The 26,498-nt window shown below is 44.1% G+C and overlaps 1 protein-coding gene across 12 annotated transcripts in view; it reads left to right on the forward strand.

Annotated features, from left to right (window-relative positions):
- The window catches only part of ATP8A2 (ATPase phospholipid transporting 8A2), a 726,614-nt gene that overhangs the window by 476,838 nt on the left and 223,278 nt on the right, over positions 1-26,498 (forward strand). The window lies entirely within an intron of this gene.

Below are 26,498 nucleotides of genomic sequence, written 5' to 3' on the forward strand. Positions count from 1 at the left end.
AGCATGTATTCTATTGTCCAGCAGTTTTCCAAGATGTAAATTCCATTACCAAACACACATGCTTGCTCTCTTGATGGGCCTAGGAAGCAGTGTTGGGTACCAGTGAGGGTACAGGCCATCCTCATTATTCCTTGGGAAGGGCACCTCTGCGACAAAGGTGTGGCTTTGGAGAACCTCTGGATTAGATTTCCCAATGTGTTTAGCAAAGAGGAAGCAGGCAGTGGTGGATCCCTGTGGTGGATTAGAAAAACTGTATTGTTTATGGTGTTTTAGTATCTCATTCTAGTATGGGTGATGTTTTGTCTGACTTCTCAACTCTTAACAGAAATAATAACCAAGGCAGAGATCAACTTTTTCTGGTGTAATCCCTTAAAATACTTCATTCAGATCATTTGACATGGGGCTTGCTCTCGTAACTGTGACAAAGCACTTCTTTATGAGATTGTCTAATCTTGCCAGTTGAATCATACAGGTCACATTTATAGACTCATGTTAGTCCTCTGGAACTCAACTAATACCGATTTTCCCAAGTTATACAAGTTGTTTACCTCCCAGGTCTACTCAGCCAAAGGCATAAATGGGGCAGAAACATAGCCGTGTGTCTGTCCCTCCAGCTGCTTGTGGCCTACTTGGAAGCAGCTGTGCATTTCTCTGATCTGCACTAAGGATAACCTACTCAGGATGCGTCCCTGTGTTGCAGCTGTTTTTGCAGAGAGAATGCCTCTTCCAGTTCATACAAAAGCTCCTGATAGGCTAGGGAGCAGCCCTAATTCTCAAGGAATGTTACAGGCAATCAAAGGAAATCTGGTTAAAATCCTGAAAGATGGCCAGTTTGTCCTAGTGTGAATCTTTTGTGTGCTTTTGTTAAATAAATATTATTGTTCAAGGAATAAAATATGTAGCAGAGTCTTGAGCGCTTTGGAGATGCAGTTGTCATTTATTCAGTGTAATGAGGTTAAAGTCAGTCATCTTTGAAAGCCTCCATAATCTTTCTACTTGTCTTGTGCTGCAATATTCAACTCCTCAACTCTGTTTAAGAACTCATAGATGTTAGTAGAATGGATCTTGAAATTTCTGTCTTCCTCCAGCTGTCATCCTTGCAGTTTCCTTGTGGCACTTTAAGATCTTTGTTCCTGCCACTCTGCCTCAGTTCTTTTCATTCATGATAGGAGTCACTGGTACATGTCACTTGGGTCATAGATAAGTTGGTGTGGGGATGTCTGTCCCTATATGCTCTCCCAGCTTCCCAGTGCAGCACACTCCTGTAGCTGTTGGCCTCACAAGCTTTCTCAATAATCTGGTTTTCCTCACCATCGGCAAATTACAGATAGTCTACACTCCTTATCGAGAGGTTCTGCTTGGGGCTCCTGTTCCCTGACTCACCGGGGCGCCCCCAGGGCCCTCCTGAATCATTCACACCTACTATCATGCCGATTCTTGGGAGCACGGCGGTGTTAGCCTGTCTGAAAAACTATTCAGACCAGGCCCTGAAAGTGCCATGTGAACATCTCAGATGAATTTTTCAGTAGTAGCTGAGCCATAGCTGTTAAATGGTCTTCTGTAAACTGCCTTTTCAGATGGTCTTTATAAAGTTAACAAATGCAAACACTCTCTGCCTCCCAGTGCCCAGTTTTCCACTTAGTATTTCTAGGAGATATTAATTTGAAAACCCAGAAAGCAGGATCCTGGACTGAGCCCAGATGGTTAGATCGTTACTCAGTGTCTGCCATTGCCAGGTCGTTTCCTTGGCAAAATCCTGCACTTCAAATAGGAAAGCACCGCTTGCCTGCTGTTTTAGTGTGTTTTGAACTGCAAGGTCAGAAATTGTTGTGGGTTGACTTGCTCATTTGCAAGGAGTAGTTTTTCATCCGAAAGGTAAGCTTCTAATCAATTACTTAAGTGAGAACAAATTATAAAGGTAATTCTTAGTATGGTGAGAATAAAGTAATTGTGGTACTTATTTGTCTTAAGCGGTTTCATTGTAACTGAGAGATCCTGTGCAGTAGCCAATATGTTCTCATCTCAGATGTCCTCTGATGCATGTGAGTGAGTACCAGTCAATTCAAAGTGGAGTCCAGGGGCTGGCGTTGTGGCGGAGCAGGTTAAGCTGCTGCCCATGAAGCTGCTATCCTATACAGGCACCTGTTTGTGTCCTGGCTGTTCCACTTCCCATCTAGCTCCCTGCTAATGGCCTGAAAAAGCAGCAAAAGAAGGCGCAGGTGCTTGGGTACATGGGTAGCAGAGGCTTCTGGCTTTAGCCTGCCTAAGCCCTGGCTGTTGTGGCTGTTTGGGGAGTGAACCAGCGGATGGAAGATTGATCTCTTCTCCCCACGCCCCCACACCCAGCCCTTGTAACTCTGTCTTTCAAATAAACAAATAAATCTTACAAAATAAAAAGAATCCAAAAGCAGTTTGGCAAATTAAACACACACACGTGTATGCACACACAGAATTTATGGTCTTAGCCTATATTACAAGGACCATGATATGTTTTGGATTAGCAGTCAAAACTGTAGGGAAGAGCTGTATACCTATGATGTAATGCGATTTACTCACTTGGTATCCTAACCTATAAAAGTGATTTTTCTGGACAATGAATACATGCATGTGTTCTTGCCATATGGAACTCAGACTGAAAGTTCCCTCCCCTCTCACTTCTATCCCCCGTTATATATTATCTGCCCTGATCTTTCACTCTGTAGTTACAGAAATATTTGTATATACAAACAGACTGCTGTTTTCAGATAAACGTATTCATGCCGTACAATATGTTTCAGTTCCTAGTTCACGGTGTGTTTTGGAAGTCATTCCTTGTTACTACATATAGATCGCATGGCATTTCACAATACGATTTTTGTACAAACTGTTTAACCATTTCCTGCATTAATAAACATATACCTCATCTCCGGTTTCATCCACAAAATGTCTTGTGGAATAACAGACTTCCTTCTATGCAGGCCATAAATTTTCCACCAAAATGATACTGATCTAACTTGAACATTTTTACCACAGTACCTTGAATGTAATAATGCATGCTCAATTTATATATTTTTTTCTGTACAACAGGTTCTCTGCTGCTGACAGATCTCACATAATGCTTGTTGAGTGTACCACATAAATCTTACTCAGGCTCAGTTATCATTGAATAAAGTAATTAAAAAAATAGCAGCACAATGATAGAATCCTTGGTTTTGTGGTAGCCCTGTGCATGTACCCTTTGCCCCGTGCCCCCTAGTACAGCATTTATTTAGTTTGGTTTCACCTGGGCAATTATAAAAGCCACTAGTTAGGCTTCCATCTCTAATGCAGGCAGTGTGCGATGTCTGAAAATGACATTTGATCTTTTACAGTGGTTGGAACAGATCTGCTTAAAAGTGTTGACAATGAGTAAATGGATGAATACCACCCTTGCATCAGACCCTCCAGAGGTGCCTCATTTCTTCTGATAAAGTCTCCTCTGCTCACTTGCTGTTCTGTGGTCTGGGTCCTGGTCATACCAGCCTTGTGTACCACTGCGTCCCCTTTACTTTGAATTTATTAGTGTTATTGAAGCTTAATTCGCATATAGCAAGAAAACCCTCTTAAAATGCATTTTGTTGAATGAAAACCAGATTTTTGTCATAAGAAACAAAACTAGCAGTTTTCTCTCTGCCTCCCACAGACCATGAGAAGAATGTCCCCAGGGTGTTTGGGGGTGGACATTGGCGAAGGTTGCACAGTGGTGTGGATGGGCTGGAGCTGCAGGATAAGTGTGAATCACTACAAACATGCACTTGATAATGGCTGAAGTCGTAGAGTCTGTGTTATGTATTCTTTAGCACAATAAAAAAAAGATGCTGAACACAAGGGAAGAATAGAAAAGAATTCCACAAGATTGTTGTGCTTCCATCACCTTGAAAGAGACAAAATATTTGAAGGAAGATTGGGTGTTTGAAAAATACATTTTACCTATAGTTTCCTTTTTTTTTTTTAAAGATTTATTTATTTATTTGCAAGGCAGAGTTACAGAGAGAGAGAGAGAGAGAGAGGTCTTCCATCCGATGGTTCACTCCCCAGATGGCAGCAATGGCCAGAGCTGCGCTGATCCAGAGCCAGGAGTCAGGAGCTTCTTCCAGGTCTCCCACATGGGTGCAAGGACCCAAGGATTGAGCCATCCTCTCTCTATTGCTTTCCCAGGCCATAGTAGAGAGCTGGATCGGAAATGGAGCAGCAGGGACTCGAACTGGTGACCCTATGGGATGCTGGCACTGCAGGCGGTGGCCTCACCCACTATGCCACAATGCCAGCTTCTAGTTTATTATTATTATTATTAATCTAATTAAGTGCTCAAGTTCATGTCCCCAGCCAGATGGTTCCCTTTCTCAGAAGGTGAAATCCTGTGTGGATCTCTGGATCCTTGCAGGGGGTGCTCCTATCAGCCGGTTAGAGGAGCGCTTTGCCTGTGTGCCTGCAGCCGGGGAAGGATGGGTGGGAATGGGAGTCCCATCAACAAAGGCAAGGAGATAGGGCTGGATAATGCAGGATGTGAGTGGCCAAGGACAGGGATCTGAAGACTTGACAGGAGTTTGGTTGGTGATAGGAACTGTGATTCCCTTTCTCATTTTGGAATAGGCAAGCTCCATAGCAAAAGTGATTTCAGAATGTTCGTCTGTCATACGTTGGGTAGATGGTAAGCAGAGAACTTAAATGTAATTTTAAGTCTGGGGCATAAATCATGATCCTTATGTAACTGTCTCCCCCATGGAATTTATAAGCGGAAAGCAAAGACTGATTTTTAAAAATTCTTTGATTTTGACAATGGGAGGAATCTGCCTTAAATGCAAGGATTAAGGTTGAAGAAGTTAGGGAAAGCGTCCTATAAATTTTTGAAGTCCTGATGTTATCACCTAAGTAGGAGGGTTGAGTACATTCTTTTAAAGTTCCCATACTGTTTAACAGTCTACGAGCGAAGTTCAAAAAGTTTGTGAAAATAAATTAGAGAGCTTTTTTGGAGAGTGCAAAGCAAATTTAAATCTCTGCATAGTTTTTTTTTTTTTTTCAAAATTGCATTTTCATGAGCTTTCATAAGATCCTCCATGGGAGTGAGTTATTCTGAGGTTCCTAAACAGAGTATACTTTCAAAACACTGCAGCATCAGCATTGTAAGCATGTAGTAGGTACGCCTTTGTCCCTAAACTTTCTCTACCCTTGGGAAAATGTTATTTGAAATAGAAAAAGGAATTTGTGATAGTAAGATTCAAAAGAGAAAAGAGATAGGAACATTACTTGAATTTAACCTGTATTTCAAAAAAAATTTGACCTAGACCTCTTGTAAGCTACACTATCATGTAAAGAAAGTGTGCCAAATTACCTCTGAAATAGAGGTAATGATGGCTAGTTGGTGATTCCTAAAATGGAGAATAACCACAATTAATGGAAATTGATGTGAAAAAATGAGAATTACATATTACTTTGGGTGTCTTTTTTATTTTTGGCAACAAATAAATGAAATTTAATGTTTTCTTTTATGAAGCTGGTATAGGATAGAGGCCAGGAAATGGGACACATATTTAGCCTGAGGGCTGGAAATATTGTCACTGATTGAAAAAAATAAGGATTCTGTAGACCGTAGCAATTTAGGACCAAATGAAACCTAACCAACAGAATTAATTGACAACTAGTTAAGATTTGTCAATATCTGAGAAACTTAAACCAAGCAAACAACAAAAAAAGCTCTTATCCATAGGACTACAGAATATGAGAAAAGACTTCCCAGCATTTCATTTTCTGTGTCTTCAAATTTAAAAGGTAAAATGAATTACGGTTCATGTGGAAAATGTCTTTCTAATCCCCCAAACGTCTCAGTAGATGAGTACTTTGAATTTTTTATTTTTTCTGAAAACATATGCACATTCCCTTTAGCTGTTTTACGGCTTTGAAAAGTCACTGGCTTTGGGGCAGATTTTGCTTTAAGTGTTGGAATCCATAGAGAGTACATGTTTTAAACCAGGATCAAAAATGCATCCAATGACTTTTCTTCCTCTTGGATCTGATGCTTGGCTTAGATACACTTTGAAAAGATGTATTTCATTCTTGACACACAAGAAACTTCATTGTTGTAGAAGACAAAATTCCTGATAGCTAAGCTTCCCTCCTCTGTCAGGTGCGTCTGTCTTAGGAGGGCTGGCTTGACAGTTCCTGATACAGACTCTTCATTTGAAGGGCTAGCTTAGCAGCTGTGAGTTTAATGTTAACATATTAAAGGATAAAAAAACAAATTGAAAAGTACAGAGTCCACACGGGGCCCTGACTGTCAAGGCCATGACCTTGTCAAGTATGAAACCGGCCATTTTCTATTAACAGCTTTAATTAAGTGTTTACCACCTACTCTATGGCAGTCAGAGTGCTAAGACCAGGGGTACTAAGACAAGCCTCCCAAAGTTCCCAACTAGTGGGGGGGTGGGGAGAGGTGACGACAGTTTGGGTGTTCCCATGGTTGTGTGCATAGGGAATTCTGTGTGTGCACAGGCACAGTGCCTCCCCCACCCCCAAGAACATCCCCAGTTGTTGGGCCTGTGACTAGCTGAATGCTTCCTATTTTGTGCTGATGATTGTAATATGTAGGTGGGACTTCCCATGGAGCAATTGAGAAATGGGAATTCAGTAAAAATCACGTTCTGAGTTCTACTTTCCTTGCCTCGTGCCTCTTCATTTTCCAAGTCAGGCACTCTCGCTTGGGTCATGGGGACAAGATGAACTAGACAGAGTCGCTGTTCTTGGGTAGAGTAGGGAATGCAGAGGAGACATCCGGTGATCACAATACAGCATGGCAGTCACTGGCTTAGGGCAAAACAGCTTGCAAGAAAGTTCTTAGAAGTTGTGCTTCACAGTGCTGATGGCTTGGGGCCTTAGGGTCCCAGGGTTAAATGAGTTAAAAGCTGAGGGAAGAATAGGGACTTATCAGGTGAAGAGGGAAGAGGGGTGGGAGGAGAGGGTCAGGTCAGTATGCCAAAGAGAGGCCAGCACCTGTCTTTCCCATTCCACGCTCCCGGTCTATTCCAGTGCTATGATAAATGTCAGAAGTGAGCCGAGCCATTAGTAAATAGCAGGGCAGAAGTGCAGGGTGGTGGGGTTTTATATTTCAGTCGGAAGGATGGCTGCAGAACGAGTTAGACATGTGCTCAGGAATGTTCTCTCAAAGGCCAGTTGGTCCCTGTAGTTCATACAGCTGGGAGTTTATTGGCAAAGGAAGAGAGTGGGTGAGGGGACAGGGAGGGGTCGATACAAAGCCAGAGAAATATTTGCAGTCTGGAGGGATGGATTTTCCTACGTGATAAACACTCACTTTGAAGTTTATAAAAATAGACACTCTCTGCCTTTTACATGTGACAATACTCGTGTATGTTTTTTTATGATGTTTTTGCAGCTGCCTTACCTAAAAGGATCATTATAAAGATCCAGCATTTTAAAGGTATATTTAAGCATTGATGGTTTAAAAATTGAGTCTTTAAAACTCTGTAAAATGTTGAAATCCCCTTGGAATTAAAAAAAAAAAAAAGCACGTCTAGAAACAAAGGCTGAAGCAAAGAACTTACAGGGCTGGGGTGGACTTTGAGAGGTTGGAGCTGTGCTTTAGCACCAGGCTGCCCGTGCTCCCTCCTACTCTGTTACTGTGGCAGAAACAGAATGAAATCACAGCCTGGGCATCCAGCTCAGTGCCCACACGGTCCATCTTGCATCCCTCCCTCGCAGTCCTATTGCATTCAGAGGCAGCAGTCAGTAATGTCATACCATTCGCTTATAAGGAAGGATTCATGGTATTTTTATTTTCCAAATTGGAGAGGATGCCCTAAGGGCAGGGGCCTTCAGTGCTTTGCTCTCTCCAGGACTAGACCCCGCATTCCATAAACAGATCATCCATTACCCACATTTCAGGAGGTGCAAGCATGTGAGAATTGATTGAATGTTTTGTTTCTTTTCACATATATTTTTTTGTTTTAGAATATAAGGTTACTTGTGGACCATATTGTTTGGCTTTCTTTTTAGGAAATGCCTTTCTGACCTCACTTACCTCTCTCCTGGTATAACTTTCATTTAGTACAGAAAGTACTAGAAGAAAAATGTTACTACATTTTGTGTCACCTTGTCTTTGGGAAGAATAAAGTACAATATTGCTATATTCTGTAAGTACATCCCTACCTTAATCTTACTTTTATTTTGGCTGAAAACTCTCAATGGATTTTCATTCTTGTGAAGTTACCTTCACTTACTAGGATGTTTCTTACTGGTTTTCTTGCCAATTTAGTTTGTGTTGTGTTGCTTTCCTGTACATGATTCTTCTCATCCAGCCTTATGCCAGTAGAGACCTACTTGCCTCAAACTTTTGAAATCATGTTTCTACTAATTTTTTAAATAAGTTATATGAGGAGCCAGTGCTGTGGCTTAGTGGTTGAAGCTGCTGCCTACAGTGCCAGCATTCCATATGGGTGCCAGTTCAAGACTCGGCTGTTCCACTTCTAGTCCAGCTCTCTGCTATGGCCTGGGAGAGCAGTAGAAGATGGTCCAAGTGCTTGGACCCCGGCACCCATATGGGAGACTAGAGGAAGCTCCTGGCTCCTGGCTTCGGATCAGCCCATCACTGGCTGTTGCAGCCATTTGGGAAGTGAACCAGCAGATGGAAGCTCTATCTCTCTGCCTCTGCCTCACTGTAATGCTACCTTTCAAATAAATGAATAAATCTTTGGAATAAATAAATTAGTTCTATGACAGTACTAAACAGCAGTTCATAGATTGTCCCTGTCTATCCATTTTTATCTCTGTTTGCCTAAAGAGTACCTTTCTGAGCAAGTGGATTTCAGGGATATTTGATTGAACCCCTCAGCTCTAGACTGTTAGAAAAGCCAGTTTGGCAAGAAGAAGAACACCTTATGCAGTAGGTGACACAGGAAATCAAGGGAATTCATGACACATCCCTCCAGTAATGAAAGAATGGCACCTCAGCTTGCAAGTGTGCATTAATTAGAGAGGCTGCAAATTTTTGAAACAAAATGAAAATGAAAAGTGATGATTCACACTAATGCAATTCATCTTTCTCTTTGACCTTCAGTGCAAACTGTTTGTATTTTAAATAGCATATTGGGGCCGGTGCCGCGGCTTAATAGGCTAATCCTCCACCTTGTGGTGCCGGCACACCGGGTTCTAGTCCCGCTCGGGGCGCCGGATTCTAGTCCCGATTGCCCCTCTTCCAGGCCAGCTCTCTGCTGTGGCCAGGGAGTGCAGTGGAGAATGGCCCAAGTGCTTGGGCCCTGCACCCCATGGGAGACCAGGAGAAGTACCTGGCTCCTGCCTTCGGATCGGCGCGGTGCGCCGGCCGCAGCGCACCAGCCGCGGCGGCCATTGGAGGGTGAACCAACGGCAAAAGGAAGACCTTTCTCTCGGTCTCTCTCTCTCTCACTGTCCACTCTGCCTGTAATAAATAAATAAACAAATAAATAGCATATTGGGAAGCACATCCTCCCGTATCCCCAGTGGTAAAATCTCCATTCCACTCTGACGGCTCTTTGGAGCCACTCTCTTGGTGTTTCAGCAGATGTCCTGGGAACATCTCTATTCCACTTCTCTTTTCTGTTCACTGTCCTGGTAGACCACATGTACTGTTTTAAAGAGACTAAGGAGTAGGAATGATAGGGGGCAGGTGTTAGGCTTATGGTCTAACTTGGCAGTCGGGATGTCCCCATCTATATAACGTGTCTGGGTTTGAGTCGCATATCTGCATCCCTTTCCAGCTTCCAGCTAATGTGCACCTGGGAGGCTGCAGCTGACAGCTCATGTAGTTGGATCTCTGCCACCTACAGGAGAGACCTGGACTGAGTTCCCAGCTCCTAGCTTCAGCCTAGCCCGGTCCCAGCTGTTGGGAGCATTTAAGGAGTAAACCAGCAGATGAGAGATCTCTCTCTCTCTGCCTTCCAAATAAAATGAAAACTAACAAATAAATAATTTTTAAGGTGAATATGTTTGAGAAAAAAGAATAGGAGTAATATATATACTTTGTTTCCTGGTCCTTCAAACTTATGGAAGACAAAGTAGATCCATGCTGTTAAATATTGCTTATGCCCCTGGAGCTTGCCAGTAGAACATTGATTAAAATATTGGCTTCTTTTATCCAGGGATTCCAGGATGAAGTTCATTGTTCTTTTAACTAAGCTGCAAGCTGTTTAGATAATTTTTTTGTTTGCCTCTTGCCAATTCAAAAGTTGCTTTTTCATGATACTGGCTATTCACCAGAAGTTTCTACCTCCTTGTAAGCCTTACCTTACAGTTTCCTTTGTTCTTTGGAAGGTATTTATATCTATGGCACACTGCTTCTTCTATTTTTTTTTCTAAAGTGTAATTTACATGCAGTAAAATGATCCCTTTTCCTTGTGCAGTCCCTTAAGTCTTGATAAACGCACAGTGTCGCGTCATCACCACTGCACGCAGATACAGAACCAAATGCCCCAGTCCTCATTGTGGTCAGCCTCGCCCCTACACCCAGGGCCTGCCAACGACTGCTCTGTTTTCTGACCCTGTAGTTTTGCCTTTCTCAGGACATCCTGTGAATGGGATTGTCCAGCCTGTGACCCTTCCTTCTGAGTCCTTCGCCTCCCGGAATGCTCTTGGGCTGTGCTTGTGCAGTGGGGAGCATCGGGGTCTGCGAGTTTCAGTTGCTGAGCAGTGTTCCACTGTGGGGGTGCCCCACAGTTTGCCGTTCACCTGCTGAAGGATGTCAGCCATTTCTCACCTGTGCCAGTTCTGAGGAGCACCTGTGTTCTAACTCCCATTAGGTTGTAGTAGAAACTCGAGTTTCCATTTCCCTCAGTAAATACCTAACCTAAGGTAAAGTGTCTGTTTTGTTTCTCTGTTGAGCATCTCTTCATTGGTGTCATTGCCATCTGCAGGTCTCCTTTGGTGAAGTTGCTGCTGAAGTCTTCTCTAATATTGCGTATTCTTGACAGTGTGTTCATTCATTAGTAAGTCTAGAATTTCCCCCAAAGAAAGTCGTTTATACAGCATATGAATGACTAATAGATCCTTCCATTTAACCTTCCCAGGATATTTGCTTGTTAAACCAAATGTTCCTTTGTAGTCAAGCCTCCTACCCTACCCCATCCTCACACAGGTCTCAGGAAACCACTGGTTGTGAGTTAAACCCGATGGATATCCATTTTCATCACAGGCAGCCAAGGACATATTTTTGGGTATCTGCAGTGTTCTTGTGGCCATATTGGAACTTTCTGAAATAAATAGAAGTCTATTGAGAATATAGGAGGACAAAGGTGCATTTATGTCTCCCCTTACTGTCCAGTTTCCCATCCCCTCACATTGGCTACACAAGTGAAAGCCAGTTAGTTACATGAGGGAAACCACCAAGCAAGAACTTGGCCCCACAGGTCTCTGTTTCCATAATACTTTGGCCTCTACCTCTTGGGCATGGGTTTCTCATGGTTGGTCAGTTCTGAAAGCCCAAGCCCACAGAACTGGGGACCAGGTGCCAGGAATTTTATGGTGGTTTAATAAAAGGCATGAGGCCAGTATTGTGGCGCAGTGGGTTAAGCCACCACCAGCAGCACACCAGCATCCTGTTTGAGTGCTGATTTGAGTCCTGGCTGCTCTGCCTCTGATCCAGCTCCCTGCTGAAGCACCTGGGGAAGCAAGCGCTTGGGCCCCTGCCCCAACTTGGGAGACCTGGATGGAGTTCCAGGCTCCACGCTCCTAGCCCCACCCCATTTGGGGAGTGAACCTGTGGATGGAAGACCTCTCTCTCTCCTTCTCACTTTGTAACTCTGCCTTTCAAATAAATAAATAAATGAATATTTTCAAAAAGAAAAGGCTTGAGTAAAATTTGACTAGAGAGTAACATTGAAAATAACAAAGCAAGGTACAGGTGTTGAAGGATGAGCTGGCCTGTGCCCAGCTCCTGCCAGTCTTTGCCATGGAGAAGAAATACAAAGATGCTTTTCCATTTGCCATGGCACTGTTGGCTGCTTTAGCAGAGAACTGTAGGGCATTGGTTGTGTCGGCTGGTGACCACACTGCCACTGATGATTGTGACGACAGCTTGAGAGAGCATCAGACCACATAATGCCAGCCCGGGAAAAGATTCTGCGTTCAAAGTGTGGTTCCTCTGATGCATTGCACTTTGGAGCTATATTAGTCCATTTTCTATTGCTGGGTAACGTATGATGAGAAGAGGTTCTTGTAGATCGCAGTTCTAGGATTGAAAGGGCTTGGCACCGATGTTAGCTCAGCTCCTATGAAGACCTCACAGCAGAGGGCATCCTGGTGCTGGGTGGGCACTTGGTGATGGTGAGAAAGGAGGCCAGAGAACAACTGGGGTCCCCTGAGAATGACGCTAATCCTTTCCAAGGGCACCATCCCCCTTGGCTCCGCCTCTTAAAGGTCCCACTACTTCATAACAGCACCACCTTGAGGACCAAGCTTCCAAAACAACAAACTTTGGTGGACAGAGCACATCCAGATCATAGTTCGCAGCATTGTGAAGTTGAAAAAGTCAAAGCATTGCAGGGTGAGGGCTATCTGTATAGCCTGAAAGTATCCAGGCGTTCTGTCAGCCACCCTTGCCTGAACAGCACCTTGGAGGAGGGCACTTAAGCCAGCAGTTAAAATACCATTTGTGTTCCCTGAATCCCATATCAGAGACCTGAGTTCCATACATGGCTCTGCCCTGTCTCCATTTTCCTGGAGGGGGAAGTGGTGCTGGCTCAAGTTCTTGGGTTTCTGCCATCCATGTGGCTTCTAGCTGTTGTAGGCATGTGGGTAGTGAACCAGTGGATGGAAATTTTCTGTCTCTCTGTGTTTCTGTACATATCCAATAAATAAATAACAACTTTTTGCAAAGAAGTCACTTCTACCATAAGAAGAGGCAGTGATGAGCTGTATCCCAGCCAGCACTGCTTATAATATGAAGATGGAAAACAAGTTTTCCTAGGCACTGATTGCTGTTCTGGTTGCTGAATGTATTATAAACCTGGATGCATTTGTATATGCTGACTTCGTGTGTGTAGGGGGTGGTGGGGGGAGAGCTGGGAGGAAGGCTTTCAAGGACAGCCAACCCAAAAAGCCAACCTAGCTACAGTCTATTTGCAGAAACAAAGAACAAGTCATCTTTTGGATTAATTGATGCACCAGAAACCTAAATTGTTAATAACCTTTTCAGAGCGATGTCTAGAGTCCTCTTTATTTATGTACATAACTAAAATAAACAAACCTAATTTTAAGAAGAGGAAATAAAATAAATTAGCCATCACCCTTGAGCTATAAAAGCTGCCAATTGCCAACCTCACGTAACCAGCGCACTAACATCAGACACTGATTATGGTCTCCGTTACATTTCCTGTATAGTCCATTCAGGTATGAAAACTTTAGTTTTTGTGGCAGCCCAAATAATCAAAATAACAAAATACTGCTGCTTGTTTCCTCCTGGCAGCCGTTTCCATGGAACATATGCAGCTGAACTCACCATAATTACCTCGGAAGCAGAAATCACTTTCCCCAAGCAGCTTCTTGTTTTGAATACGAATATGTCCCCTGTGTTCTTCAAGGCCCAGGTCAAGAGGCTTGGCCTCCTTGAAGCTTTCAGGGGCCCTCTTGCCCTTGATCTCTTTGTTCCTCTGAACGGTTTACAATCAACGTGGTAGAGTGTACCACTTCTCTGAGACGTTTTCAAGGTGCTTAATAATCCTTCTACCTGGATCGGAAATTTTACCCTCTAGGGCCAGAGCCACATCTTTTGTTTATTTCATTAATTTGTTTCAAAGCAATCAGGAAAGTGGCAATCAGTAACCAACACTCCATGTGCTTGGTCGGTCTTTGTTTATCTAGCTGCTCCATGGCATGTCTGGCAGTCCTTGGAAGAATCCTGCACTTCTTTAACCAGTTTCTACTGTGCTATGACGGGGACCCTCTTGAGACACTTCTGTATCTGCACAGCAGAGAGAGAGAGAGAGAGAGAGAGAGAGAGAGAGAGACTCCTCCATCTGCTGGCTTGCTCCCCAAATGCCTGCAACTGCCAGAGCTGGGCCAAGCCAAAGCCAGGAACCAAGAGCTCAGTGCAAGTCTCCCATGCAGATGGCAGGGACTCGAGTACTTGAGCATCGTGTGCTGCACCCCAGGGCACGCATTAGCAGGAATGTGGATCAGAAGTGGAAGCAGGGCTTGATCCTAGGCGTTCCAGTTGGCACAGGCAGTCATCTCAAGCAGAGACTTAATACCCTGTGCTACAATGCCTTCCCCTGGTCTTCGGTTCTGACTTAATATTTTAAACTGTCCCCATGGGCAACATACAAACATGTGACTCTTCCAAGTGGCCATCACACAAATGCTTCTCTTTTTTTAAAGATTTATTTTATTTATTTCAAAGGCAGTGACAGAAAAGGAGAGATGGAGAGATAGAGATCTTCCATCCATTGGCTCATTCCCTAAATGACCATAGAGATCAAAATTGTATGTATTAATCAAAATACTGGCGTATGTTGCTTTCAATACAGTGGGTTGCCCACATTTTATCTTTATATTATGTTTGCATGTGTGCACACACGTGTATTTAAGAATGTGCATGAACATGTGTATGTACAGTGTGTGTCTGCCTCCATACAAATACAACATGTGCTGTCAGGCTTTCACGGAGGACACTCAGTATCCTTTTCTGAGTCTTTTTTTTTTTTTGCAGAAAAGTTTTGTTGGTAATATGAAAGATACTTTGTGTTAACTGTTAATGAGGGGATGCTATAAAAGTTCCTTTGTTATGTGACATCAGGGGGGAGGCCAGTTATATCTCCCTGTTCTTGATCTGTTCATAGTGTCATTATCTGTTGCAAAATATGCATTTGACTTACTAATTCTTGCTGGAAATATTCAAAGCTGACATCACATACTCCTAGTATCTGGTTACTTTAACCTTGAATGTCTCTGAAAAGATTGGTGGGCAAGTCACTTCAAAGAAGATCTGTGGCAATGGTGGCTTTTTTTTTTTTTTTTCAGCTTAATGACACCAAGCAGGTGGCCTGTGTTTTCACATTAGTATCTTGGGCCCATCTTTCTAGTGCTGCCTCTTGGGATAAGCACTGCTGTGTACTGATGAGAACCATGTAAATACACATGCTTTGGAGAGTTTGTTTTTCTTTGACCTTTCTATTGGTGCGGTGTGATAGAAATCTGTGGTGGAAATCACTGGGTGTGCCTCCTGCAAAATGTCACATCTTCTTAGCTGCACTGATGGCTCCTCTTTGCAGGTGCCACCTGCTTCCACCCATCGCATGGCTCACCTGCCTTCAGCTGGATTCTCTACACTAAGAGTCATGGTAACAATTCTGCTTCTTTTTACCTACTTTTTCTGCAGCGTTTTCCACAGTATTAATTTTATAAGAGATGCTTAGCCCATAAGAAATACTAATCAGTGGTTTCTAAAAACTAAGCATAAATGGAAAAAGACAACCTAAAGTGTACTTAAAAGAATGAAACATTTTCATCGTTGCTAATTAGATTTGTGGAATGGATTCTTTTGCTGTTGTTTTGAAAGAGGGGAAGAGAGAGGGTGGAACAGTAAGAAAGAGAGAGAGTATTCCCATTCCCTAGTTCATGTCCTAAATGCCTGCAATACCTGAGCCAGGCAAAGTTCAAACCCGAGCACTGGGAGCTCACTCCAGGTCTCCCATGTGGATGACAGGAATCCAGTCACTGGGACCATCACCACTGCTTCTCAGGATCTGCATTAGCAGGAAGCTAGAGCCAAGAGCTGGGGCCAGGAATCAAACCCAGACACTCCAAAATAGGATGCAAGCATCTTACCCACTAGGCCACATTGCCACCCCTGGTAGCATGAATGCTAAGACTTTAAATTCTAGGACTGAGATTTTCAGTCCTATTTAAAATAATGTTTTTCTGCTAACAAACAATACCTAGTTTTAAGTTACTAAATATTAACTCAAAACAGGTCATATGAGTATAATTTAAATGTGCTAAAGTTATAGTAAGAAAGCCATTACTTTAAAGATGTATTTATTTATTTGAAAGTCAGAGTTACACAGACAGAGAGAAGGAGAGGCAGAGAGAGTGGTCTTCCATCGCTGGCCCACTCCCTAAATGACCACAACGGCCGGAACTGTGCTGATCAGGATCCAAGAGCCAGGAGTTTCCTCCGGGTCTCCCACATGGGTGCAGGGGCTCAAGTACTTGGGCCATTTTCCACTGCTTTCTCAGGCCGCAGCAGAGAGCTAGATCAGAAGTGGAGCAGCCAGGACTCAAACTGCCACCCATATGGGATGCTGGCACTGCAGGCAGCAGCTTTACCCACTACACCACAGCGCAGGTCCTGAAAACCATTACAGCAAAAGTAAATGTGAATAAATAGACCTAGCCCATTCCTGGGTGGTGAGAACTGAGTACATGCACATGTGAGTACTTTGACATGCACACACTTACAGAAACATAACACATGTCATAAAAGTGTCCGATAGATTCCTCGATGAAACAAGGAAATGATGACAATCACAAAAATATAAATAAGAGAAAATGGCCTGGAAATCTTGAAAATAAAAGTGTTAAGGGGGATTTGACATACCAGATGTTAGAGTCCAAAACTGTAGTACTAAAAGCAATTTGGGACTGGTGTAAGGACGGAGGAAAGGAATGAAATGGAGAATCCAAAAACAGATCCAACTCCAACTGGATCTTTGGTTGATGATCTGAAATGAGTGGGTAAAAGATATTTTACACATGTGGTGATGGGGCAACAGAGAGTCATTTGGAGAAAATAGAACTTGGATACATAATCCCCTCCTTCCCTGTTTTCACCAAAAGTAATTCCAAATGTCTTTGAGGACTGTTTGTTTTAAACACCATATGGTAATGCATTTACATGGTGCAGAATTTTAAAATGCCATTCAATTTCAGCATGATAAAGTCTAGCTGTGCCCACGCCCTTGTTCCGGAGTCCTGGCGTGTCCCTTCAGTGTCTGCAGAAACAGGCTGGTGCAGCGGGAAGCTGTACGCCCTACTTCCTTGCAGCAGGTGCCTGGAGCAGACCCCTCCTGTGCAGGACTTTCTGGTGACAGCACATCGCAGCCATCTTACCATTGGATATAGGGGCCCTCCTCAGTCTTCTCCAGTTGCAGAGTCCACTTAGGTAGGGAGGGAATTGAACCAGTCTCTTGGATTGATGGACATGTGGGTTTTCTCCAGCTTCAGCTTTTTCCCGTTACTAGTATTGGATAAATAATCATAAGTAGGACTTCCATGTCAAAGGGTAATTGTGTGAATAATTTTGATAAATAAATCCCATTTTCCTTTTTTTTAGAATGTGTAGTCACCAAATATATATTTTTTTGAAAGGCAGAGTTGGAGAGAGAGGGAGAGACGAAGGTAGAGGGCTAACATCCACTGCTTCCTTCCCCAAGTAGCTGCAATGTCCAGGGCTGAGCCAGCTGAAGCCCAGGTCTCCTGCGTAGATACAGGGGTCCAAACACTTGGACCTTCTTCCACTGCCTTGCACAGGCCATTAGGAGGGAGCTGGAGCGGAAGTAGAGCAGCCAGGACCTGGTGCCCATATGGGATGGTGGCCTCACAGGCGTTGGCTTTACCCACTATGCCACAGCGCCGTATTTTGTGGAAATGAACCCATTGGTTAGGGACATGAATTGCAGCCATTATGGTGAGGGATTGAAGTTATCCTAAAGTGTTCTTTGCAGTTTGGCTTCCTGGGGGCAGAAACTCCAAGATGGAGTTTAGCATGAGATGTTGTTTATTAGGGAGCACCTTTGAGATCAGCCTCAGTGGAGGGAAGGGACAGAGCATGAAGGACCTGCCATTTCAGGGTAAATGGAGTAAAACCCTGGGTCAGACAGTTGTCCCAGATGAGCACACGGGCTCCTGCTCCTGGCGCTGCGCCCTGCAAACTGCTGCCTGCAGGGAGATCATTCCAGAGTAGCCACACCTCAGGAGAAGTGATGCTTGAAGACAAGCCTGGGAATAAGCAGAGAAAAGCAAGGACAAAGACTTCCACAGGAAGGAAATGTAGGAGTGAGCCTGGGAAATTGCAGGCAACTCTGGACAGCTGGAAGTTCAGGTAGGAGAGAAGTGTCTAGAAAGGGCGTGGGAAAGAAAACAGGGGTGAGAGCAGTTAGGCCCTGGATGTGTGAGTATAGAGTATGAGGCATGGTTTTCAAGTAGGAGAGTCCAGATACCATGCACATTTGCACTTCAGAAAAGCAATTCTGGGACTGGGTCATCTCCATGGCATGCTCTGTCTTCCAAGGGTGTGTAAAGTCCCATGGTCTTCATGCAGACTACTTCAGGTACTCCTCAAGGCCTGCTCCCTCCCCTTGAGTCTGTGTGGATCTTTGTAACAGCTGCAAGCAGTAGAGCCCCAGTGACTTCCACGCCTAGGGCTTGAAAGGGACACCCACCCTTAGAGCCCAACTGTGCCATGGTAGGAAGCCTGGTCCACCTGGAGAAGCCACGTCTAGCTGTCAGGCCAACGGCCTCCTCTTGGGGCTCAGCTGTCAGTCGTGAGAGTGAGTGAGCTTCGAGGGACCCCCTGGAGCAAAGCCTCAGGATCCTTACTGAACCCTGTCCCCTGATAGATTTGTGAGCAGAATTGATATTGTCCTTGTTTTGAATCACCAAGTTTCGGGAGTGACTTGTGAAGCAGCCAGTCACTAGAACAGCTCTGTTGAGTTTGATGTTTAAAAGTTAATGCGCTGTCACACCAGGTTTCTTTATCTGTTGGTTCCCATTGCTTGGAGCCAGTCAGCGTTGGGGATACAGAGGTGTTTTGTACAAGACGATGAATTCATGCTCAAGAAACCCAGTTCTGGAGGGTCTTTAATAACCAGGCACCCAATGCCGTCATCACCCTCTGCTCCCGGTGCTCTGGTGTCCTGTTCGCCTGGTCGGGACCGTGGCACTAACATGCAGTTTCCCAGTGACAGAGAGGTGCCAGCCTTCTCTACTGCTCGTGTTCAGTAAGCATTGTCTGCCTTCTGGGCCGTCACTGGAAAACTGAAAAGGGGCCTGCATTGAGAAGCACTGAGGTGACAGCACTCTGCATTCTCCCTGCGTTTAAAAACAGTTGCGCTCTGGGGCTCTTTACGTGAAATTGGCATTTGAACACTGTCCCGTGGCTTTCCCGTGGCCCTGAGCGCCGGGGGAGTCATTTCTGGTGCCTTGAGGAGCACAGACCTGGAGAAGGAGGCAGTCCTCATGCCTGCACATTTCCGCGATGCTTGCCTTTGAGATGAGGGATACTGTGGGGAGGACAGGCTCTGGAGGACTCCGTGGTTTTGGAGGGGGCCTGACAGCCGTGAACAACCTGTTCTCAATGAGGAAGAGGTGGAAGTTCAACATGGTGCAGCCATCATGGTGAACAGTTGGTAGCTTCCCCTACAGCTGAGTACACACTTACCTACATCCTAGCAATTCCTGCAGAAACCTGGGACCTGAAGGAAGTGTTAGTGTGGCTTTATTTCTAATCTCCCCAAACTGGAAACAGTGGGGGAGGAGGGCCCTAGGGAGATGTCAGTCAATGGGTGCCATGTTAGTCAAGTAACCATGGCCCAGCAGGGCGAATGCAAGTCACAATAATGCACTGTGTATCCCAGAATAGCGCTCCCCATAAAGAAATGATAGAAAAAGATATGCTAGTTACCATGCTGGGTTGCTAGATACCCAATACAGGCCTGATAAGAACATCACATTGCACCTCAGCAATGTGTGCAAATGTTATATGTTGGTCAAAACAATTTTTAATAGTTTCAGTAAGTGGAAACCACTCCTATGTCCTTCCCCTGAGAAGTGGATACAGAAATTGTGGCACCGCCCTACAGTGGAAACCACTCAGCACTGAAAAGGAGCGGTGTGCTCATGCACAGACCAAGATCCTGAGTGTGCAGATGAGTTATGCCTAAGGAAAGAACCCAGAAACACACAGCGACACACTCATGTTTGATTCTGTGTGAGTGCATGGTATCCTTTATTCCACATTATGAGAAAGACAAAACTATGGGGACAAAACGCATTGGTAATTTCCAGGAACTGAGGCTGGGAAAAAGGTGACTACAAAGGGGCATGAGGGGACACTGGGGGCAGTGGAACTATTCTGTGTCTTGATTAGGTGGGTACACATGTGATTTCAGTTGCACAGACTCGGAACTGTGCACTAAATAAGATGAGTTTTATGGCTTGCAAATTATATCTAAAAATAAATGAGAGGCCGGCATTGTGATGCACTTAGTTAAACCACTGCCTGCAAATCCAGCATCCCATATCAGAGTTCCAGTTTGAGTCCCAACTGCTATACTTTGGATCCAGCTTCCTCCTAATGCACCTAGAAAGATAGCAGAAGATGGCCCAAAGTGGTTGGAGTTCCTGGCTTCTGGCTTCCACCTGGCCCCGCTCCAACCATTGCAGCCATTTGGGGAATGAAATAGCAAATAGAAAATCAATCCCTCTCTCTCTTTCTGCCTTTCAAATAAATAAATTTAAAAAAAAAATAAGAAACAGAGATAGTCCAGAGAGATTACATCTTGATATTTGAACTGGGCCAAAAGACCTATCAGAAAGGTCTTTGATTTTTATTGAACTTCTCCCTCTACTTCCTTCCCCCTCCTTCTCTTCCACACACACCATCATCCCTTGGCATCCACAGCCGGTTGGTTCCAGAATTCATATGGATGCCCACATCCTTAGATGCTCAGATTCCTTGCATACAGTGGTGTAGAATTTGCCTAGCACCTGCACACATTCTTCTGCGTACTTTATTATTTTTAAAAAATTGCTTGAAAGGGAGAGAGAGAGAGAGAGAGAGAGAGAGCGCACTAGCGAGCATGCTTCCATCCACTGGCTCCCCCCCTCAAATGCCTGAAACGGTCAGGGCTTGGCCAGGCCAGGGCCAGTAGCCATGGAACTCAATCCAGTCACTTGAGCCATCATCACTGCTTCCCAGCATCTGCATTAGAGAGAGACTGGAATCAGGAGCCAGAACCTAGACTCAAGGCTGTGCACACTGATATGGAATGCAGGCATCTTGACTACCAGGCCAAATGCCTGATCCCTACCACGTAGGCATCATCATCTCTGTAGATGACCCACATTACCTATACAGTGCAAATGCTATTTGAATAGTTGTTATGCTGTATTGTTTAGGGAACAATGGCAAGAAAAATAATCTGTCGTGGTGAGTACAAATGCCATTTTCTTTTCCAAATACTTTGAATCCAAGGTTGGTGGAGTCCACAGATGCAGAACTCATGACTATGAAAGGGCTAAGTATATTCTCTCTCATTATCCCATACACTTTCTTACCATCATTGTATGGGATTTATTGGGTGTTTCCAACTCCTTATTTTTCCATCTCCTTGCTTGCAGTCTTTGTGGGTAGGCATGCCGGGGGTGAGCCATCTGTCCATGGCATGGTTTTGATGCAGTACGCCTGTGACCAAGCTGCTGGTTCTGTACCTTGCACACCTGGGGAACATGTGAAGGAAAGAAAAGCTGAATTTCATCAGAACAACTTGAACCTGTAAACGCTGTGCACATACTTTACATAGTTAGCGGCCTGTTTTCTCTTCCTGGGAGGTGAGATGGCTCAAGGGCGTCAGGGCAGGCATTGTCTTTTGTGGCATTGGGCTGTCAGAGTTTCACATTCCTCATTATTTTTGAGTAGTAAGAGGCTGATAGTTAAAATGTTCCTGTTTCTATACATTTCCTTAACCTTTAGATATGAATATTACAGTAAATCATAAACCAGACTTCGCAAACGCAAAGACCTTCTCTGCCCACTTTTAGCTACTCAGTCATTTTTTCCCCATATTCTCTCCGTGACAGCTGAAGGAATTTCCTTAGGATGACAGATTGTCACCACCTTGACACAGATTGTCTTAGATGTATATTTTTAGTGGGAATGAATGATTTTTAAGTGAGCTTTTCTCAGAAATATATAATAGGGGGAAGAATTGTTATTCCATGTGTCAAGCTTCAAAATTCTTTTTTCCTTTTTGGGTTATGGTCAACCTACTTATTAACAAGTACCTCACAAAATGAAGAGGAAATTTAGAGTTTGCTGGAAAGATTCTCGTATTTATTAGGATAGAATGGTTGATAGATGGCAAAGAAATAAGTCTCAAATCGTCCTGACCCAATACAGAGAAAAATTAGTCTAGAAATTTTTTGCTTTATTGCATTTTGTTAGTTAGGTAATCATCCCTTAGAGAAAGAACTTGTCAAAATCTGATAGATGGAGAGGGTTTTTTCTTTATTTGTGAAATTAAACTACTATCTGGAGTTGTCAGGGCCATAGTTCCCTACCACATCTATGTTTAAAACTATGATCACTTTGCCTTTTTATATAAAAAATTTATTTATTTGAAAGGCAGAGTTTCAGAGAGAGGGACAGAGAGAGACATAGAGAGATCTTCCATCTGCTGGTTCACTCCCCATGTGGCCATAACCACTGGGGCTGGCCCAGGCAAGGGCAGGAGCAGGAGCTTCCTCTGGGTCTCCCACGTGGGTGCAGGGGCCCAGGTACTTGGGCCATCCTCCAATGCTTTCCCAGGCGCATTAGCAGAGAGCGGGATGGGAAGTGGAGCAGCCCATGCTGCAGCTCGTGCCTTTAACTGGCTGCACCACAGCACCAGCCCTATGGTCACTTTGCTGGATCCTGGTTTTTTAAACAGAATATATTGTTAGGATTAATATAAGGCTAATTTGTGTGGCAATGACCTGGCTACTGCTGGAAGCACTGGAAATCATTCAGTGAGGAGGCTATGTGTGTTATTTTCCACCTCTGAATGTATGGGATGCTGGTCCCTGATGTTCTTCCCTGATGTGTAAGAACCATGAGGTTGGAGCTCAGAAAGAAAAGGAGAGAGAGAGAGAGAGAGAGAGACACCTGTAAAATCTCTTTGCATGTAAGGCGTGCCCATGCTGGTTCCCCAGAGGATGGAATTGGGCAGGGATCTAACTGGGAAGGGCTGTGAGCAGGGCTGGCTTTGTAAGGAGCTGTCCTAAATCTTCTGTTGTGGCCCACAGGGCTGGGTCTCTTCACAGTCATTTGAAATATGTTTCCACGAGACAGAAAACATTACCTGCCAGAACCCATAACCTCAAGTCCTTCTAACCCACAAGGATGCAGAATCCAGGGAGATGAAAACAGATAAAAAATTGATAGAAGGCAGTTTTATTGTCTCCCTGGAAAATAATTAACAGGGACTAGGACTCCTCCCCACCAGCCACCTGCAAGCAGCCTGGGTGCATTGGTGAGATCCTAAGCGAGTGAATCCACAACCCCCTAAGAAACAGACCTACTCCACACACAGACTCTGGCCCTGGGTGGCCCCACACCATCCTGATCCTCACCTAGCTGCAGACAAGAGGGGTGTTCCTCCTCTGTAATGGGCAGAGGCCCCCAAGTGTTAGCACCACACCACTAGCAAGAATAAAGGGTGTTTAGAGTGGTAATTTTTTTCTTAAAAAAACTAATCCTAAAATAATAAAAAATAAAATTAAATATATTCACAGATGCAAATACTGTTCACAGCTACACTTCTTTTTTTTTTTTTTTTTTTTGACAGGCAGAGTGGACAGTGAGAGAGAGAGACAGAGAGAAAGGTCTTCCCCTGCCGTTGGTTCACCCTCCAATGGCCGCCGCGGCCGGCGCACCGCGCTGATCCGATGGCAGGAGCCAGGAGCCAGGTGCTTTTCCTGGTCTCCCATGGGGTGAAGGGCCCAAGCACCTGGGCCATCCTCCACTGCACTCCCTGGCCACAGCAGAGGGCTGGCCTGGAAGAGGGGCAACCGGGACAGAATCCGGCTCCCCGACCGGGACTAGAACCCGGTGTGCCGGCGCCGCTAGGCGGAGGATTAGCCTAGTGAGCCGCGGCGCCGGCCACAGCTACACTTCTGACCCCAAATCTATACCCTTTGACCGGCGTGTACCCTTAGTCTTAGCCTTCCTTGGAGTCCTTTTTATTATGATGGAGGTGGGCTGCACTTTGAAACTTTATTCGCAGTTATTGAGCACCCAGCAGAAGCCTTTGTTAAAGTGCATAATGGCCATTTTTATAGCATAAACTCAGCTATGTAAATGTATGTACATGTGAAAGAGACCAGAAGGACAAAAAAGAATATATTACCATACACTTAATATTTGGATAGTGAATCTATACACAATTTATTGCTTTAAATGTTCTATAGGTTTTTTAAATGTTCTAAAATTATACATTGACTTTATAACCAGAAAAATAGCATACAATAATTCATATATTTCTGTGAATGGATGTAGTAATGAACAGGGCTAGAAAAAATACAGTCAGAATTTATAGCTGACATGCATATGAAAAGTCACCAAAACCTCCATAGAAATTAACGATGACCATTACACAATAAAATAGGATGTTGTCGAAAAGAAAATCACTTACAGAATCTTAAATTATTAAAAATATTTTCTGCTGTCAAGAATACTCATTTTTATTTACAAATACATCTTCCAGTAAGATGAATATTATGAAGTGGTTTTTCAAAATGGAAGTCCACTTCAGTTGGACTTCATGAGTCTCTAATGGACATGGGCTGGTTATTATCTTTGTGGGACTTAGATTTTAAAGTATCAAAAAATTAAAAACTTGATGCAGGATGAACCAGAGAGCTCTGTTGCAAAATCTATTTTAATTGTTCTGCTCATTAGACTTTTTTTTAAGTTTCAGGTGCATTATTTAGGTATATTGTGTTTTTGAGTTATTCTGCACTAATTAATTTTGGACTTAAAAATGTGATTGGCTATTTAAATTACACTTACAGAGTGAGTGATGTATTTAAGCAATGCTTTAATCCAAAAAGCTTTGCATCAACTAATCTGACTTGAAGAAAACAATTTTATCTGCAGCCATATAATCAGGGGCATACATAAATTCTTCTAGGAAGTTGATGGATAGGTTGTGTTATTACTGTAAAGTATGAACTGTTTTCCTTTGGATGGCTACCTTGGTTAATTCTGATCAGCTTAAGGATGAGTGAGTCTTAGACGCTTAGAGAGTTCACACAAGTTGGATTTGCATCTAACAGGAATCCCTTTTATATCCGTGGTTAATTGCGTTTCAAGAAGTCTGAACGCTTGTGTTATTTTCCCTGTTTAATTTCCCTGGGACTTCTTCCACGCAGAGTTCTTTCGCCCTTGAGAATCCCCTACATTTCTAATGGCCACCATGTACTTTATATAATGAGCTTCCAGACTGAAATCAAACCAAGTTTGTTTCATTTGCACTGCAAGAAGCTGTAGTTATCCTACTGGGAAGACACTCATAAAATGATCAATGATTCACGCAACTGAAAATCCCTCCGGGAAGCATCTATTATTCTAAGAGCGTACTCAGCTTTTCTGTGTGTGTTGGGGGAGGGGCACAGGAACATAGTGGGGTGATGTCCTCCCGTGGGGATGTGGCACACACTGCTGTCGACAGTCGTGCCCCGTGATGAAACCCTTTTGTCCAGCTGACCTATCACAGCTACAGATTTCTCTTTTTGTAAACAGCTTCTCTCATAGCTGGGTGTCCCGTCCTCCATGGGGAAGGACTGAAACAGTTTTAACTGCTTGGTGGGAAAACAGTATCAAATGGCTTTGCATGAAGACCATCCTGGAGGGGAGGGCGTTGCATAGGTTGATGCTTAGAAAGAAAGCAGGAGGGCCCTGACTTCTGTGGTGCAAAGGAACGGGAGCTTCAGGTTTTCATCTTGCTGCACTTAGAGCCAAATTCTAAAGTGGGACCTCACTGCCCTCCTGGGGTAGCTGAGGCAGTTAAAGACACAGGGGTTGGGGGAAGAAACTCTACCTCCATCCTCTTAGGGTCTCCACTGGGTCTGAGAATTAGATTGATCAAAGACAAATTAACAGAAGAAAAGTGTAGAAATGCACATAGTACAAGTGTTCTAAGCCCTCGTAAGCAAAGGGAGACCCTGCAGTTAGTCAATGATTTGTATACTGAGTCGGACCAGGAACAGTGATGAATGGGGCAGTGTGCAGGGTTGGGCTAGGCTAGCTAATGGGTGGAGAAGTGGCTGGGGAGCTGCAGGTTACTGTAATGAGGTTTATGCACACAGACTTCCCTCAACCCCCAGCCCGTTCCTGCTGACGTGACTCCTACCTGTCCTTGTACCTGGAGGAAGTCTGTCACGTGGGAGTCATGGCTCCTGCTTTTGAGAAACAGAAGCGAGGTCAGAGCCCTCTTCCTGCACCTGCAGTTTTCTTCAGTGCCTTTGACTCAAAACAGTCCGTGTGCTGGAGCAGCATATTTTAGGTAGCATTTTTGTAAAAGATTTATTTATTTGGAAGGTAGATCTACAGAGAAAGAAGGGGCGGAAGAGATCGTACATCTACTGGTTCACTCCCCAAATGGCTGAAGCCAGGAGTAAGGAACTCCATCCTTGTCTCCCTCATGGGTGGCAGAGCCCCAAGCACTTGGGCCATCATCTGC

The sequence above is a fragment of the Oryctolagus cuniculus genome, chromosome 9, assembly GCF_051225735.1.
Source record: "Oryctolagus cuniculus isolate XC-2025 breed Fujian yellow rabbit chromosome 9, ASM5122573v1, whole genome shotgun sequence".
Lineage (NCBI taxonomy): Eukaryota > Metazoa > Chordata > Mammalia > Lagomorpha > Leporidae > Oryctolagus > Oryctolagus cuniculus.